This window comes from Ornithorhynchus anatinus, chromosome 4, assembly GCF_004115215.2.
Source record: "Ornithorhynchus anatinus isolate Pmale09 chromosome 4, mOrnAna1.pri.v4, whole genome shotgun sequence".
Taxonomy (NCBI): domain Eukaryota; kingdom Metazoa; phylum Chordata; class Mammalia; order Monotremata; family Ornithorhynchidae; genus Ornithorhynchus; species Ornithorhynchus anatinus.
In genome coordinates this window covers 35,842,159-35,861,326 of record NC_041731.1, presented here as the reverse complement: position 1 = coordinate 35,861,326, position 19,168 = coordinate 35,842,159, and positions in this window count along the sequence as shown.

The window sequence follows — 19,168 nt, the reverse complement described above, 5'->3', positions numbered from 1 at the left end:
AGGGGGCAGATTCAATTCCTCGGTGAGTTGGTAACTTGGAGGAGAAGCAGCTGTCTCCTCTCTCAGTTCCTTCAGGCTGGAGGCATAGGTGCCGGGGTGGGGAGGAGGCCGCACTTGGGCAAATAAGGACTATCATAAAAACTCTTCTCCCGTTCCCTTCCGTGTTGCCCTAGCGCTTCACTTTATCCACCCCTCCCTCAGCCCCACAGAACTGATGTCCATGGCTGTAATTTCTTTATATTAATGTCTATCTCCCTGTCTAGACTATAAACTCACCGTGGGAGGGGAATCTGTCTACCACCCCCGTTATATTGTACTCTCCGAGCTCTTAATACAGTGCTCCGCACACAGAAAGTGCTCAGTAAATATGATTGATTGTGACAAGCACTCCACTGAAATGAAGTGAGAACACCTGACGGAAGCCAAACCTTTCTTCCGAGCGCACATCGGGACTCCACTTTCATAAACAGATATTAGTAGTAATAATAATTATAAGAGTAATAATAATAACAACAACAAAGACTGTGGTATTTGTTAAGCACTCCCTATACATCAAGCACTGTTCTAAGCGGTAGGGAAGATGCATGATAATCGGGTCCCATATGGGGCTCACAATCTAAATAAGAGGGAGAACGGGTATTAATCCCATTATATAGATGAGGTAACTGAGGCACAGAGAAGTTAAGTAATAAGAATAATAATGGTATTTGTTAAACACTTACTATGGCCAAGCACTGTTCTAAGTGCCGGGGGAGATATAAGGTTATCAGGTTGTCCCACATGGGGCTCACAGTCTTAACTAGAAACTATTTGAATGTGTAAAATCCTTAACCCCGGTTGAGTCGAAGGAACTGGAGAGATCAGTGTTTAAAGGTTCGGTCCTCTAAAAATGTTGGTGTTTGTTAAGAGCTTACTATGTGCAGAGCACTGTTCTAAGCGCCGGGGTAGATACAGGGTCATCAGGTTGTCCCACGTGAGGCTCACAGTTAATCCCCCTTTTACAGAAGAGGTAACTGAGGCCCAGAGAAGTTAAATGACTTGTCCAAGGTCACACAGCTGACATGTGGCAGAGCCGGGATTAGAACCCATGACCTCTGACTCCCAAGCCCTTTCCTCTAAGCCAGGCTGCTTCTCTAACTGACTTTGCCTCAAATCACACAGCAGGCACACGGCAGAGCTGGGATCAGAACCCAGTTCCTCTGACTCCCAGGCCTGTGCTCATTCCACTGAGCTATGCTTACCTCTCTTGTGTCACAGATTCCCACTGCTTCTCGGTATTAACGTTGATAGACAGTAGACTTACTTAGAGAATGCCTGGGAGGTCACATAAGGAGAAAGGAAGTATTTGCTTCTGCTTGGTAGGAGACAGGTTAACTGCTCGGGTCTTGCCTCGAAGTCCCTTATCAAACCTCACACCAGCCAGTTCTCAAGGATCCATGCTAATGGGACCAGAGAGCGTGCGTAGAATTAGGGAAGAAACATGGCCTGGTGGATAGAGCATGGGCCTGAGAGTTAAAAGGACCTGAGTTCTCGCCCCAGCTCTGCCGCTTGTCTGCTATGTGACCTTGGACAAGTCAGTTAATTTCTCTGTACCTCAGTTACCTCGTCTGCAAAATGGGAATTAAGTCTGTGAGCCCCATGTGAGACAAGGACTGTGTCCAACCTGACTAGCCCGTATCTACCCCAGCGCTTAGAACAGTGCTGGACACATAGAAAGTGCTTAACAAATACCATGATTACTACTGAAACCCACAGATAATCCAAAAGTTACACGAGAATCGTGAACGTCAACGTCTTCTCTTCACCAGAGTTGCTAACGGATAGTAGAAATGTCTGATTTGAGCTTCACATAATCTCTCTCCATGTCCCTATCTATCTATTGGTGGTAGTGTTAATGAGCAGTGCCAAGTCCCAAAGGAGAGCAGCAGGAGGAAGTAGGCGGGATAATCCATAAATAATAATGAGGGCAGGGCTCGTGTCTACTAACTCAGTTGCATTGTACTTTCCCGAGCACTTAGTACAAAGGTCTGCCTTCAGTAAGCCCTCATTAAATAGCACTGATTGAATGTGGGCAGGGATCACAACTACGAACTCTATTGCACTGTACTTTCCCAAGCGTTTTGTACAGTACTCTGCACTCTAAGTATTCAATAAATACCGCTGATTGGCACCAATCAATGGTATTGAGGGAAGCAGCATGGCCTAGTGGATAAAGCACGGGCCTGGGAGTCTGAGGTCATGGGTTCTAATCCTAGTTCTGCCACTTGACTGCCGTGTGGCCTTGAGCAAGTCACTTCACTTCTCTGTGCCTCTGTTACCTCATCTGTAAAATGGGGGCTGAGGCTGTGAACCCCATGTGAGACAGGGACTGTGTCCAGTCTGATTTGCTTGTATCCACCCCAGCATTTAGTACAGTGCCTGGCACATAATGAGCGCTTAACAAATACCAATGTTATTATCAGAATACCTAGATGAGAACGGCAGAGCTGGCCCCCATTATACTGCAAGTGAGGGTGGGCATGGCAGGTTGAAGTTCTCACCTAGATAAGGGAAATTTCTTTACCCTGGGAATCTGGGTGGGCTGACCTGTGTCCAGGGTGTGACCTAGGTCTCACACAAACAGGAACAGAGGCCAGGGTCATATGGATTAATCTCCTTAAGAATACAATCAAAGAGACTCCCTCCAACCCGGCTTCCACCTCTTCATTCCTAGGAAACTGTCCTCTTTAAGGTTACCACTGACCTCCTCCTTACCAAGTCCAACAGCCTCTACTCCAAACTCATCCTCCTCAACCTCCCAGCTCCTTTAAACACTGTGTTCCACCCCCTTCTCCTGGATACATTATCCAATCTTGATTACATTGGCCTAGTGGCAAGAGCATGGGCTTGGAGTCAGAGGATGTGGGTTCTAATCCCGATTCTGCCACTTGTCTGCTGTGTGATCTTGGGCAAGTCACTTCACTTCTCTGGGCCTCAGTTACCTCATCTGTAAAATGGGGATTAAAACCGTGAGCCCTATGTGGGACGGGGACTGTGTTCAAACTGATTACCTTGTATCCACATCGGGGCTTAGAATAGTGCTTGGCACATAGTAAGCATTTAAATACAATAGTAATAACAATAATAATTACTGTTCTAAGTAAATATTCTAAGTAATGTTCTAAGTAAATAACAGTAAATCTTACTGTTCTAATAATAATGACATTATTATTATTACCCGGTTCTCCTTCTATCTCTCTGACTATTCGTTGTCTTTTGCCAGCTTCTCCTCTGTGGTCCACCCTCTACTCGAAGTCCATCAAGATTCAGTTCTGGGTCCTCTTCTATTCTCCATCTACACCCATTTCCTCTGAGAACTCATTCACTCCCAAGGCTTCGACTACCATCTCTATGTGGGTGATTCCAGCATCTACAACCCCAGCCCTGATCTTTCTCCTCTCCAGTGTTACTTTTCCTCCTGCCTTCAAGTCATCTTTCCCTGGATGCTCTACCAGCACTCAAACTGGACAAGCCCCAAACAGAACTCCTCATCTATCCACCTAAACCCTGTCCACCCCCAGACTTTCTCGAAGTACACAACACCACTATCCTCCCTATCTCACAAGCTCGTAACCAGGGCATTATTCTCAACTTATGTCTCTCGTTCAGTACGCCACCCAAATCCTTTGATTTTTACTTTCACAACATTGCTAAAACCCACCCTCGTCTCTCCATCCAAACTGCTATTGATCCAAGCGCTTATCCTACCCGACCTTGACTACTGCATCGGCTCCTCGCTGGCCTCCCGGACTTCTGCCTCTCCACACTCCAGTCCTTACTGCATTCCGCTGTCCAGATCATTTTTCTAAAAGCACATTCAGCCCATGTTTCCCCACTCCTCAAGAACATCCAGAGAAGCAGTGTGGCTCAGTGGAAAGAGCACGGGCTTTGGAGTCAGGGCTCATGAGTTTGAATCCCGGCTCTGCCACTTGTCAGCTGTGTGACTGTGGGCAAGTCACTTAACTTCTCTGTGCCTCAGTTCCCTCATCTGTAAAATGGGGATTAAGACTGTGAGCCCCACGTAGGACAACCTGATTCCCCTGTGTCTACCCCAGCGCTTAGAACAGTGCTCGGCACATAGTAAGCGCTTAACAAATACCAACATTATTATTATTATTATTATCCAGTGGTTGCCCATATACCTCCACATCATACAGAAACTCCTTATCATCGGCTTTAAAACATTCAATCAGCTCATCTCCTCCTACCTTACCTCACTGATTTCCTACTACAACCCAGTTCACATGGTTTGCTCCTCAAACAACCACACTTCATCTCATCTACCTTGTCGGCAACCTCTTGCCCCTGTCCGCCTTCTGGCCTGGAACTCCCTCCCCCGTTGTATATGTCAGACCACCATTCTCCCCACTCCCAAAGCCTTATTAATCCCCGATTAAACCCTCATTTCCCTCACTCCCACTTGCTTCTGCATCACCTAAGCACTTGGATCTGTACCCTTTAAGAACTTGACATTCACTCCACCCTCGGTCCCAGAGCATATATGTACATATATGTAATTTATTTTAAAGCCTGTCTCCTCTGACCTAGACTGTAAGCTCCCTGAAGGCAGGGAATATGTCTACCAACTCTGTCGTATTGTTCTCTCCCAAATAGTACAGTGCTTTGCACCCAGTAAGCATTCAATACCACTTTTAGATAAGAAGTGCTTTTTTAAATCATGTCAGATACATCCCAGACTCTTCTGGGGCTCAAATGTAAGTAGGAGGGAGAACAGGTATTTAATCCTCCTTTTACAGGTTAGAAAAACTGAGGTCCATTGAGAAGCCCAAGATCACACAGCAGACAAGTAGGAGAGCCAGGACTGGAATGCAGATCCTCAGACTCCCAGGTCCGTGGTCTCTCCAGTATGCCAAACTGCTTTATAACTATCATCACCTCTGGATGACTGAGAGTTGGCTCTTTGTCCAGGCCCAGCAGGTCAGAATGTGTGGCCAAGTAAGTGCCCAGAACAACAACCGGTATTTAGCAGCACTAAAGGTTTCCAGCTTCATTTTTCAATCCAACCCGAAGTGGGATTGACAACCAGTTTATTTTGTCACAGTATTTGGGGCAGTCATGGATCTTTGGCTGTGAAATTTCATGCACATCAGTGCCTCCTGATTGATCCAGAAATTTGCCCGATTGACAGCTGCCGCCCTGGAGCACCCTTTGTTCCGCACGGATCTTCTCAACCTTTTGCCTGTCTGCCTGGATTCTGGTGACTACCACGAGGCTTCCCAAGCGGGAGCAGGGTGCTGGGGTCACCCCCAAAATTATCTGCTTTTCAGATGGCAAATAATAGATTTTTACATGCTGATGCTGATGTCGGACAACTCAGATAGGCTTCAAAGTGAAGATTCTTGATTCCTACTTCCAGAAATGTGGCACGTGCCTATCTTTGGTGGGTTTTTTTATGAAATTTGTTAAGCACTTACTATGTGCCAGGCACTGTACTGAGCGCTGGAGAAGATACAAGCTAAAAAAAGCACTCTCTTGGTGCCTAAAATTAGGTTTGCCACCTGCAATTACAGGTCAGAAATGGAAATCTTCCTCCAAGAAATATTTTGTAAAACTATATCTTGCTCCATGGAAGTCTTGGCCACCTCATTGTGGACATCTCCCAGAGCTAGCAAGCTCCATTTTCTCTTTCTTTCTCTCTCTTTCTCTCTTTTTTTCTCTCTGTCTCTCTTATTTGTTAAGAGCTTACTATGGTCCAAGCACTCTAAGTGCTGGGGTAGATACAACCTAATCAGGATGGACATAATTTCTGTCCCTCATGGGCTCACAATCTTAATCCCCATTTTACAGTTGAGGAAACTGAGGCATAGAGAAGTGAAGTGACTTGCTCAGGGTCACATAGGAGACATGAGACAGAGCTGGGATTAGAACCTGGATCCTCTGACTCCCAGGCCTGTGCTCTTTCCACTAGGCCTCCCTGCTTCCCTTGCTCTGAATGGAGAAGGGAAAGTGTGATGACGTATTTGCCATTCCTAGGCCATTCAAGAGGCTACTGACTGCTTAGGTTCGAGACCTTGGGGGTCAGGTCTCGATGTACACTCTCACCCTCTTTATCTTCAAGGACTCTTTCTGCTCTCCCATGTCCCACTATCAGCTCTTCTAGCCTCTAATTACTTGGTGGGATTGCTTTTTGAAATCATTCAACAAGGATTAATTATCAGTTACTTGGCTTTATCAATAACAATAATAATAATAATGTTAGGCTCTTACTATGAGTGCTGGGGTAGAAACAAGGTAATTGTGTTAGACACAGTCCCTGTCCCACTTGGGGCTCACAGTCTTAATCTCCATTTTACCCCTTATCTCCATCTTATCCCCATTTAAGGATCAAGTAACTGAGGTGCAGAGAAGGGAAGTGACTAGCCCAAGTTCACACAGCAGACTAGTGGCAGACTTAGGTTTAGAACCCAGGTCCTTCTGATTTTCCCCTCGTGCTTTATCCACTAGGCAAGACTGCTTCTCTTTATTAAATGCTTTAACAGCATTTAATACAGCACTTTAAATAAACACACACACACACAAAAGGGCACCCGTTTCCCCACCCATCTCTCACAAGTGGGTAATAATGGAAGTAAAATAAGTGACTCCTGGCATTAGAGCCAGCACCTGGCTGTATCCCCTCCCAATCTATACAGGGTTATATGCCTTCATGTAGAGTAACATATCATCCTAAGCACTATTTGGTGGAAATCCATTTGAGTCCAGCCTCACCAAGGACATTACTTGGGGTAAGGTATTAAGCTTCATCCAGTCAATGGCATTTATTGCGGGCAGAACACTGTACTAAGAATGTGGGAGACTACAATACAACAAAGTTGGCAGACATGTTCCCCGCTCCCAACAAGCTTATAGAATAGAGGAGGAGACAGACATTAATTTAAATACATAATTTATAACATATAACTTAAAAGACATGCACGAAAGTGCTGAGGGGTTGAGGGTGGGGAGAATATCAAATGCCCAAAGTCACAGATTCAAGTGCACAGATGATGCAAAAGCCAGGGAAAAGAGTTTAATTGGGGAGAGCCTCTTGGAGGAGATGTGACCTTACCCCCTTCTCTCCCCACTCTGATCCAACTGCTTTGTTCCACAGTCATTGTGCTCTGTAACACGCATGCTACATTCAAAGGCCGAGGGAGGCTGGGTGCATTCCCCTCCTGTGTGGCTGCCAGAGCTACCAACTTTTCATTATGAGCAGGGGTCGGGGACTGAACCAAGGATGTGGCATTGAGAGGAGAGTAGGAAGGGGAGAGAGAGAGAGAGAGAGAGAAAGAGTGAGAGAAAGAGTGAGAGAAAATGGAAAGAGGGAGGGGGAGGGAGAGGAAGGAAAGTTACTCACCAATACTTCTCTTCCTGCTGCTGCTGCTTCTGGGTGCAGGTGGCTGAGAGAGAATGGATGGAGAATGGGGGAGTGCATTCATTCAATCATTCAATCATATTTATTGAATGCTTACTGTGTGCAGAGCACTGTACTAGGAGCTTAGGAGAGTACAATCTTCTCTAATGCCAATCGCCTCAGTGTACCTCCACCTCATCTATCTCGCCGCCGACCTGTCACTCACATCCCGCCTGTGACCTGGAAAGCTCCTCCTTCACATCTGAAGATTACCCTCTCCACTTTCAAAGCCTTATGTAAGCACATCTCCTCCAAGAGGCCTTTCCCGACTCAGCCTTTATTTCCTCTTCTCCCACTCTTTCGATACTGCCCTTACACTTGGATTTGTATCCTTTAATCCGATTTGCTTATATCCACCTCAGGGCTTAGTAAAGTGCCTGGCACATAGTAAGGGCTTAACAAATACCACAGTTATTATTTGATTGTTATTATTACCCAGGGGCAGTGATCCTATGCATTTTGGTGAGGGAGGGGAGCGGGGAGACGGCATCACGGTGGATCCAGAACCCTGGCTCCGTAAACTGCAAAAGCAGATGCAGGGGAGGTGGGTAGTCACTCCCCCGGGGCTCCAGGCCACTTTAATCAGTGGTCATTATTTAATCGATCAATACCACTGAATGCTTAACTAGGTGCAGAGCACTGTACTAAGTGTTTGGGAGATTACAGTACTGGGAGTGGGGAGCTATGATAGCCGCCCTCAAAGAGCTTACAATTCTAGCTGGGGGAGACCGACATGAAAATAAATTACGGAAAGGGAAAGCAGCAGAGTCTAAGGATATGTACATAAGTGCTATGGGGGTAGGAGCAGGATAATCATAATAACAGTAGTGTTTGTTAAGTGCTTCCTATGCGCCAAACACTGTAATAATAATAACCGCGGTATTTGGTAAGAGCTTACTATATGCCAAGCACTGCACTAAGCACTGGGGTGGATACAAGCAAATCAGGTTGGACACAGTCCCTGTCCCACGTGGGGCTCACAATCTCAATCCCCATTTGACAGACGAGGTAAATGAGGCCCCAAGAAGTGAAGTGACTTGCCCTAGGTCTCACAGCAGACATGTGGCAGAGCCGGGACTAGAACCCAAGATCTTCTGACTCCAGGTCCCTGCTCTATCCAGTACTCCAGGCTCCTTCTCCTGCACTAAACCCGGGTCCCACATGAGGCTCACAGTCTAAGAAGGAGGGAGAATAGGCATTGCATCCCCATTTCGCAGATGAGTCATCTGAGGCCCAGAGGAGTTAAGTGATTTGCCCAAGGTCACACTGTAGGTAAGTGGCAGAACTGGGATTAAAACCCAGGGCCTCTGACTCTCAGGTCCAACTTCTTTCCACTAGGCCATACTGCATCACTCATTTCCATTCACCAGGGGAAAGTAATTACTAACCCTGCTATTGAAGGGTTTATTGGCAAGGCTGCTTTATGGGAAGAAAAAAATCAGTTCCTCCCTTTTCCCATCAAATTAAAGGTCTTGGATCAGATCCAGGGGAGATATGGAAGTTCTGCTGCCGAGTGGCGTGGGAATTCACCACCAGCCAGCCCCCTTTCCACATCTCATCTTCAGCCCTTCTCTCACCCATGAGCTCAGGGCAGACAAGGCTAAGTTTTGGAATGAATGAGTGCACATTTTCTCTGGAATATTTGTAATCCTTAGTGACTGTAACCAGGTGCTTACCACTTCTTAATGAATCCGATGGTAGCAGGGGGAGGTTCTCAGGTTTGTGGTAGAAGCGCATATTGGTAATGAGTCAAGTAATTGAATAAATGTTGGCAATCAGATGAAAAAATGCATAATCAGCTGTAGAAAGCGGGACTGAACCCCCCCTTCTGACCCACCTCCCTCTCTTAGAAAGAGAAAAATGATCTTCTTTACCGAGTAGGTGATATGTTCAGCAGACAGACACGGCAGATGTGTCCTGCTTCTCAGGCATGTGCTGATCATAAAATTATTGACCCAGATAGAGAAATGCACTTGATTCCACCTTAGCCCTCCCTCAAACTCCCTAAATTCCTGAGTGATTCAATTCCATAGCTTCCCTCTGAACCTTTGGTTCATTCTCACTATTACAGAAGCCGTACAACTGGGTTTCTCTCAGATGCTACTCTACACGTGGAAACCCACCATACACAAGTCCACATCAAATTGTGGTTATTTGGTCCAGTCCCCTGCCTCCAGGCACTAAAATCGCTCAGTAAAGATCACTGATTGACAAATGGGAGCCTATTCATTAAGCTCTCCAGGGGACTCCATAACTTTATTTTTTAGTAGTTATTTGTTAAGCACAATGAGAAACATAGGCACATAGTAAACCTACACACATAGACATGTAGTACAAGACACTGTACTAAGCACTGAGGTAGCTTCAAGATCATCAGGTTGGACACTGTCCATGTGCCACATGGGGTTCAGAATCCATATGTTCCACATGGGGCTCACAGTCTTAATCCCCGTTTTGCACATTAGGGAACTGAAGCACAGAGAAGTTAAGTGACTGGCCCAAGGTCACACAGCTATCAATTCAATTCAATAGTATTTATTGAGCACTTACTGTGTGATAAGCACTTGGGAGAATACAATATGACAATAAACAGACACATTCACATTCCAGCACTTAGAACAATGCTTTGCACATAGTAAGCGCTTAACAAATCCCATCATTATTATTATTACTCCTCATTCAGAACAAGCTTATCAGGCGGCAGAGCCAGGATTATAACCCAGATCCTATGACATCCAGGCCCGCACTCCTTCCCCCGGACCACACTGCTTCACAAACTTTCCCTTTATTTACCCCCGATGTGCATGCTCATGGAAAACCACTTCAAAACACACCCCCATTATGAATGACGGACCCTTTAATGAAACATGCAATTGAAGCAGAACCTTTCTGTGTGTCTCACACACAGCGCTGTATTCACCCCTCTCCTGATTAAATGCCGAAAGCCACAAAAACTGTTTCCACAGATCTCTCACTCATTCATTTAAATGAATACGTTGTTTCCAGCCACTGCTGCGGGCTTCTGAGGGGAATGGGCCCTCCCAACCCACCCCAGACCCAGGAGGCGAGCAGAGATTGCAGCCGCATCTCCAAGATAACTAAAGGCAACTAATGGTTTCTACAGTTTGGGCGACTGGCAGCTGTTTGTTCATTTCCTCTGGGCTCAATTCCAGATCATTTCTGCTTGAGTAAGGCACACAGCATTGGGGCTCCAGACGTAGAACCGTGCAGGTAATAGCGTTCACAAAGCTGACTTTTGACGTTTCTCATTGGGATTGATTTTTTTTAATGGAACTTGGGCCTGATTGATGGAAACAAATCCCAGTATCCGATGTTAACTCACCCCATTGATTTTTGAAATGCACCTCTGTTGACCTTTAGGATATCCACTTCTAACCTACGTACCATTCCAGGAAATGAGCTTTCACCTCTGAACCGCCATCTTCAGAGGGAAGCACCCACTTCAAGGCTGACATGAACATTTGTGCCCTTGAGATTACACCCCTATCCCCACCCCCTGTACCCACAGTACTAATGGTGGGAATTAACATTTGTTATTTGTGTTTATTAAGGACAGATCGACTAGCTTCTAAAAAATACAATGAACCATCTCTCCCATCCAGTGCAGGGAAGATGCAGAAAGCTTCTTTTCAATCGGTGTTGTTTATGGAGCGCTTACTTTGTATAGATCACTCTACTCAGAACTTGGGAAAGTACGATCCAGTTTTTTTGTTTTTATGGTATTTGTTCGGCGCTTACTATGTGCCAGGCACTTTACTAAGCACTGGGCTAGATATAAGTCACTCGGGTTGGATCCAGTCCATGTTCTACATGGGGCTCGCAGTCTTAATCCCTGTTGAGGTAACTGGGGCCCAGAGAAACAAAATGACTCGCCCAAGGTCATCCAGCAGACAGGTGATGGAGCCGGCATTAGAACCCAGGTCCTTCTGACTTCCAGGCCCCTGCTTTATCCACTAGGCTATGCTGTTTCTCAACTATTACAGTTGAAAGTCATTATCTCTGGACTCAAGGAGTTTATGGTTTAATGGAAGAGACAGAAGACTATTAAATTCATTCACTTGTATTTATTGAGCGCTTACTATGTGCAGAGCACTGTATTAAGTGCTTGGAATGCATAATTCGGCAACAGATAGAGACAATTCCTGTCCAACAACGGGCTATAAAATGTATTAGAGGTGAGGGAAGCAACTGGGTATAAGGAAATGTATAAGTGTTGAGGGTAACAGGGAATGTGTAAAGTACTTAAGTGCTTAAAGGGTGGGACTAAATGTATGGGTAAGACAGTACGGGAGGGGAGGGAAGAGACCCTAGTCAGGGAAGGCTTCCAGGAAGAGATGTGATTTCATAAAGGCTTTGAATATTGGAAGAGTGCCTGTTTATCAGATAAGTAGAGGGCGAGAGTTCCAGGCAGGAGGGAGGGAGAGTGATTTGGTTAATATTCGAGGAGCAAAGTGTGTTGGCTGTGTTGTAGTGGAAGAGGAGTGAGGCTAAGTAGGGGGGAAGAGCCATCCAGGCTGTTAGAAACTGAAACAAATATGGAAAGCAAGACCAAGACCGTGACTGGTTTGGTATTCTCCTGTCACACCCACGGGAGGGTACAATCCTTGTGCTTTCCTCACTGCCATTCCCACCACCACACCACTGTGGCTCAACCTCAGGAGAGAGCATCCCTGAGAAACCCCCTTAGGAACACATCACCCCCACACCACTCTCCTATCAGAGTGGTTTTCCCAGGGAGGGGCAGTGGGGCCGCTGGGGAGGAAAGGTACAAGACCGTCTTCAAGGGTGGGGTTGGGGCACAGGAAGTTCTACGGCTCATGGCTATAAGAAGTCTCCCACGTGACACTGAGAAGGCAGGCCCAATTCCCCCGGCCTCCCGTCTCCTCCTTACAACTAGTGACTCGAGGAGGGTGGCCATTTGTCTGATTTTATGGCAGCCAGTCCAGTCTTCTATTGGCCTCTCCAATGTGGGCCACTGATTGATAAGGCCAGAGGTCATCATGGCCACCCACACCGCCCTCCGCCTCATTTCCAGTAGCCAATCCCTTGGGTGGGATGCGGGGCCAATATGTAAAGGGCCCTGGGAGTGAAATGCAAAGGCTCTGGAGCAAGGGATGGGCCCAGGGATCCCCCTGGTGATGGCCCGAGGTTTTACATACTTTTTAAAATGGCATTTGTTAAGCACTTACTATGTACCGGGCCCTTACTGAGCACTGGGGTAGATACAAGTTGACTAGAGAACACAATCTCTGTCCCGCATAAGGCTCACAATCTTAATCCCCATTTTACGGAGGAGATAAAAGAGGCACAGAGAAATGAAGTGATTTGCCCAAGATCACTCAGCAGACAAGTGATTAGAACCCAGGTCCTTCTAACTCCCAGGCCCGTGCCCTATCTGCTAGATCATACAGCTTCAGGTTCGGCCACAACCAAAATGGAATATGTGCTTTCCATTTCCGGACAAGTATTCCCAGGGCTGCCCAAGGCCATCCTAAACTGTAATCATTTCTAATAATTGAGGTATTTGCTAGGTGCTTACTATATGCCGGACTACTACTACGTACTAAGCGTTGGGGTGGATACAAACAAATCAGGTTGTTCACAGTCCCTGTCCCATGTGGGGCTCACAGTCTCAAACCCTATTTTACAGATGAGGTAACTGAGGCATAGAGAAGTGAAGTGAATTACCCAAGGCCACAGAGCGGACAAGTGGCACAGCCGGTACTAAAACCCGTGACCTTCTGACTCTCAGGCCCGTGCTCTAACCACAACGCCATCCTGCTTCTTGTGACCTCCAGTCCTCTGAGGACACATTCAAAAGAAGAAAGGTAAATTTTAAGCGGCCCTACTACCATTTTTCTATTTCTAGGACCTGCCTAACCAGTGCCTCCTCACTCTCCGTTTAATCGACTCCTAAGACTGTTTCCCCTAAGCCCCGACCCTAACAACTCTCTTCCTTTTCTTAACTAGTTGCTTGTTGTAGGATGTAGACCTATTGCAAGTTGAGGAACTAGAAAAGGGACAAGGGCAGAAGATAGAAGTCTGGCCAGAAAAGAGAATTATGCCTAGAAAATCCCGGAGCCCCCAGAAAAAGAGCCCACCTATAGACGGCAGAAGGTGAAATTCATTCAGTTGTATTTACTGAGCACTTACTGGGTGCAGAGCACTGTACTAAGTGCTTGGAAGAGTACAGTACAACGATAAGCAGGCACATCCCCTGCCCACAACGAGCTCATAGTCTTCAAAAATCAGAAGAGACTCTCCCTCTGTCTGAGACGACGTATGGCAAGTCCGCCAGACACCGAGGGATAGACATGACAACTTGAATTGTTCCTAGGATGCTCTGATCGCCTAAAACAACTTTATTCCTAGAAGGATAAATAGAATGACAACTTGCAAAGGAGAAGACAGACTTCAAATGACAAACAGCCTTTTGATTTGGTGTCTGGCAGTCGTACATCAGGTGCTAAACACAGCGGTGTGAGTAAGACTCTCTCCAGGCAGCGTAGCTCGGAGAAGAACAGAAGCAAGATAGAATAAGGAGGGACTCAAGGCCTGTTGCTCCAGGGCAACAAGGTCTCTGCTCAGAAGGAGAAATGCCCTCCAGTTGTCACTCACATCTTGCTCTCTTTCTCTCTCATCGGGTCAGAACTTTCCTGTCTGGATCTCTAGAGAGCGTGAATTGTGATCACTAAGACTTACGGAGCGCTTTTCAGTGTCAAAGGCACTGCAAGGGATTCCCAACCTGCATGGGAGACGGGGGAAAGACAGAACAAAAGAATGTTGTGCAAACAAGTTCGACTTCAGCAATAAAAGTTTAAAAAGTTCTTGGAATGGGGAGTCCTTGGATACTCATAAGCTGGCAGTGTTCTAAAAGTTGAGAAGCAGCGTGGCCTGTATAGCACGGGCCTGGGAGTCAGAGGACCTGACTTCTAATCCCAGCTCCGCCACTTGTCTTCTAGGTGACGTTGAGCAAGTCACTTTATTTTTCTGTGCCTCAGTTACCTCATCTGTAAAATGGTGATTAAGACTGTGAGCCTATGGGACATGGACGGTCTCCATCCCTATTAGCTTGCATCTACCCCAGTGCTTAGAACAATGCCTGGTACATAATAAGCATCTAAATACCATAAAAAACTGTGGTATCTGCCAAGTCTTTACTTTGTGCCAAGCACTGTCCTGAGCACTGTATTAGGTATAAGATAATCAGGTCACACAAACTCCCTATCCCACAAAGGGCTCACAGTCTAAGGGGCAGTAAGAACAAATATTTAATCCCCATTCTAGAGATGGGGAAACTGAGGGACAGAAGTTAGGTGACCTGCTCAAGTTCACCCAGCAGGCAAGTGTCGGAGCTGAAATTAGAACCCAGGTCCTCTGATTTATAGGCCCGTGTTCTTTCCACTAGACCACATTGCTTCTCTCCAACGAGCTTGTCTTAGCTGACTGGATTTTTTTCCACTTCAGCCACAAGGCCACATAGGCCCAACCTATCACTTGCTGCCTGATCAATTCCAACGGTGGGTGGGTTATGTGGTTACAGAAAGCTGTTATTGGAGGGTCCACTAGTCCCAAACCCTCAGCTCCATTCCTGTCTCCGCCTTTATCCGTGTTCTGTCACCCCATGCCCACCTGATCTCAGGACATTCGAGCAATCAGTGGTATTTATTGAACGCTTATTCAGTGATGAGTATTTGGGAGAATACAGCTCAGCCAATTAACAGTAATTGAGTGGTTACTCTGCATAGAACACTTGGTACGGGCTTGGTCTAGTTTATGTGATCCCTGTCCTCAAGGAGTTTACGATCGAGCAGCTGAGGCAGAAGCCAAAATCAATTACAGTCAGGTTCACAGATTACAGATTGGTTGATTAATCGATTGAGGTAGGGGAAGCAGCAGAGTATAAAGATATGTACACAAGTGCTGGGAGAAGGGGATGAGTAGTTAAGTGCTTAGGGAAGCAAGGAAAAGTGCATGGATGGGAAACTGGGCAGCAGAAGCAAGACACACATTCCCTGCTCTCAAAGATTTTACAATCTAACCAATAGATCAATGATATTTAGCGCTTCCTGTGTTCAAAACTAAATGCCTGGGAGAGGACAATACAATCTCCTCTGCCCCCTCCCCTCTTCCCTCCTTAACTGCCATCTTCAGCTGTTTGCTACCCAGTGGCTTCTTCCCCACTGCTTTCAAAATGCCCATGTCTCCCCATCCTAAAAAAATCCTCCCTTGATCCCACGGCTCCCTCCAGGTATTGCCCCATCTCCCTCCTACCGTTCCTTTCCAAACTCCTTGAGCGAGTTGTCTGCACCTGCTGCCTCAACTTCCTCTCCTCCAATGTGGCTTCTGTCCACTTCACTCTACAGAAACCATCCTCTCAAATGTCATCAACGATCTCCTTCTTGCCAGCTCAAACGGCCTCTATGCCATCCTAATCCTCCTAGACCTCTCAGCTGCCTTTGACACTGTCGACCAACCTTCTCTTCTGGAAACATTATCCAACCTTGGCTTCACTGACACTGTCCTCTCCTCATTCTCCTCCTATCTCTGGTTGCTCATTTCCAGTCTCTTCCACGGGCTCCTCTGCCTCCCACCTCCTGAGGGGACCCCCTCAAGCCTCGGTTCTGACTCCCCTTCTATTCTCCATCTTCATCCACTCCCTTGGAGAACTCATTCGCTCCCATGGCTTCGACTACCACCTCCGTGCTGGTGATACCCAAATCTGCACCTCCAGACCTGATCTCTTTCCTTCTCTGCAGTCTCACATTTCCTCCTGCCTTCAAGACATCTCTACTTGGATGTTCTTCCATCACCTCAAGCTTAACATGTCCGAAACAACATGGCATAGTGGATAGAGCATGGGCCTGGGAGGCAGAAAGAAGCTGGTGGGTTCTAATCCCTGCTTCGCCATTTGTCTATGTGACCTTGGGCAACTCACTTCACTTCTCTAGACCTGTTACCTCATCTGTAAAATGGGGATTGAGACTGTGAGCCCCACGTGGGACAGGGACTATTTCCGATTCAATTTGCTTGTATCCACCCTGGCGCTTAGTACAGTGCCTGTCACATAGTTAAGCTTTTAATAAATACCATCGTCAGCATCAGAATTCCTCATCTTCACACCCAAACCCTGTCCTCCCCCTCACTTTCCCATCACTGTTGATGGCACCACCATCCTTCCTGTCTCACAAGCCCCTAACCTTAGCATTATCCTTGACTCCTCTCTCTCATTCAACCCACATACGCAATCCATCACTAAATCCTGTCAGTCCCACTGACACAGCATCACTAAATTCTGCCTTTTCCTCTCCATCCAAACTACCACCTTAATCCAATCACTTATCCTATCCTTCCTTGATTACAGTATCAGCCTCCTTGCTGACTTCCCTGCCTCCTGTCTCACTCCATTCTAGTACAGGCTTCACTGCTGCTCAGATCATTTTCCTACAAAAACACTCGGGACGTGTCACCCTGCTCCTCAAAAAACTCCAGTGGTTGCCCATCCACCTCTGCATCAAAAGCTCCTCACCACTGGCTTTAAAGCGCTCAATCTCCTTGCCCCCTCTTACCTCCCCTCTCTCCTCTGCTACTACAACCCAGCCCACACATTTCATTCATCTGATGTTAAACATCTCATTGTCCATCGATCTCATCTATGTTGCTGCCGACCTCTCACTCACATCCTACCTCTGTCCTGGAACACCTTCCCTCCTCACATCTGACAGTCCCTCTCTCCTCCCGTTCAAAGCTTATTGAAGGCCCATCTCCTCCGAGAGGCCTTCCCTGACAAAGCCCTCCTTTCCTCTTCTCCCACTCCCTTCTGCACTGTCCTGACTTTCTCCTTTTATTCATCCCCCTTTCCCGGCTCCATAGCACTTACGTACAGATCTGTAATTTATTTATTTGTAGTAATATCTGTCTCCCCCTCTCGACTGTAAGCTCACTGTGGGCAGGGAATGTGTCTGTTACATTGCACTCTCCCAAGTGCTTAGTATAGTGCTCTGCACACAGTAAGAGCTCAATAAATAAAGTTGACTGATCGACGGAGTTGGTAGACATGTTTCCTGCCCGCAAGAAGCTTACACTCTAGAAAGGGCAACAGAGATTAAAATCAAATGACAGATGTGTTCCTAGGTGCTGAAGGGATGAGAGTGGGGTGACTGTCAAGTGCATAAAGGGCATAGGAGATGCAGAGGGAGAAGGACTAAGGGAAAGGACGGCTTACGTAGGGGCGAGCTGGTGGTAAGTTGAGAGGAAGGTAGGGCTATGGCTAGCAACTGTGCAACGTATATAGTGAAGGGCCCATTAGGTAGTGCACACGAAAGCAAACCGACCAACCTGCTCCCTTGGGAGCTCAGCTTAGCTTTCTTATAATGGACTGGACCAACGCTAGCTATTAATCCCCTATTTGTTGCACTGGAAACCTCACTGGGGGAGCTGTGGGCGTAAAACAGGAGCTTTCCTGGAGCTTTCCCTCTCTTGGCTGTACAGTTGGCTGTTTTGTGTCTGTTTATTGTTGCATATACTCTACCAAACACTTAGTACAGTGGTCAGTACGCAATAAGCACTCAATAAATCCGACTGACTGATAAGATTCTATAGAAATATTCTGTCTACTGGAAAAAAAAATAAACTCCTAGACTGACCCTGGATTTAGCCACAACATGCAAAAGGACATTATCTGTGCCCTTGGGGAACTTCCATTGGAACGGATGTCAACACACACAAACACACACACACACAGGCACACCGCCCCCTCTCTCCCCCTCCCAAATTTGGGACCCAAATCTTCTTTTGTCAGTCTTTACAACTAGAAAAAAGCCAAGTAGTGACATGCTTTCTTTATGTTATGTATTTTTATATATACAAACACATGCCATGAAAGTCATTTCAGGCAATTCCATGTTCATTTTAGAATGGTGATAATTGTAGTATTTGGTAAGCCAGGCACTGTACTAAGCAGTGGGGTAGATACAAGATGATCAGGTCAGACACAGTCCCTGTTCCACAAAGATTCACAATCTACACGGGGAGGGACAACAGAGCTTAACTTTTCTGTGCCTCAGTTACCCATTCTGTAAAATGGGGATTAGACTGTGAGGCTCACGTGGGACAACCCGATTACCTTGTATCTACCCCAGAACTTAGAACAGTGCTTGGCACATAGTAAGTGCTTAATAAATACCATAATAATAATAACAGATATTGAATCCCCATTTTACAGATGAGGAAACTGAGGCCCGGAGAAGTTAAGTGACCTGCCCAAGGTCACCCAGCAGGCAAGTGGCAGAACCAGGATTAGAACCCGGCTCCTCTGACTCCCAGGCCTGCTCTTTCCTCTAGACCACGCTGCTTGGAAGTAAGTGATGTTGACAAGTATTTAGTCTGACTGAAGGCCCCCATGGAAAAGCTGATTTGTGGCTTGGGCTCAGAAAGTTTTTCTCTTGCTTCAAATGCTATATTTTCACACTCGATGGAAAAACAACCATTTCGTCACCCTCCTCCCCAATACCCCCCCCACAGAAGGAGTAGATTGTAAACATATGGAGAGTGGGGTGGGAGCTACAGTTCTGAGCTCCTTGACTCAAACTGTCGTTGGGAGTGCCAGTTTTCAGCACAGCCTGAAATTAACAAAACAAAAAAACCAAACCATCAGTCGTGAAAGGAAATGTGGAGAGAGGGAAAAAGCACACC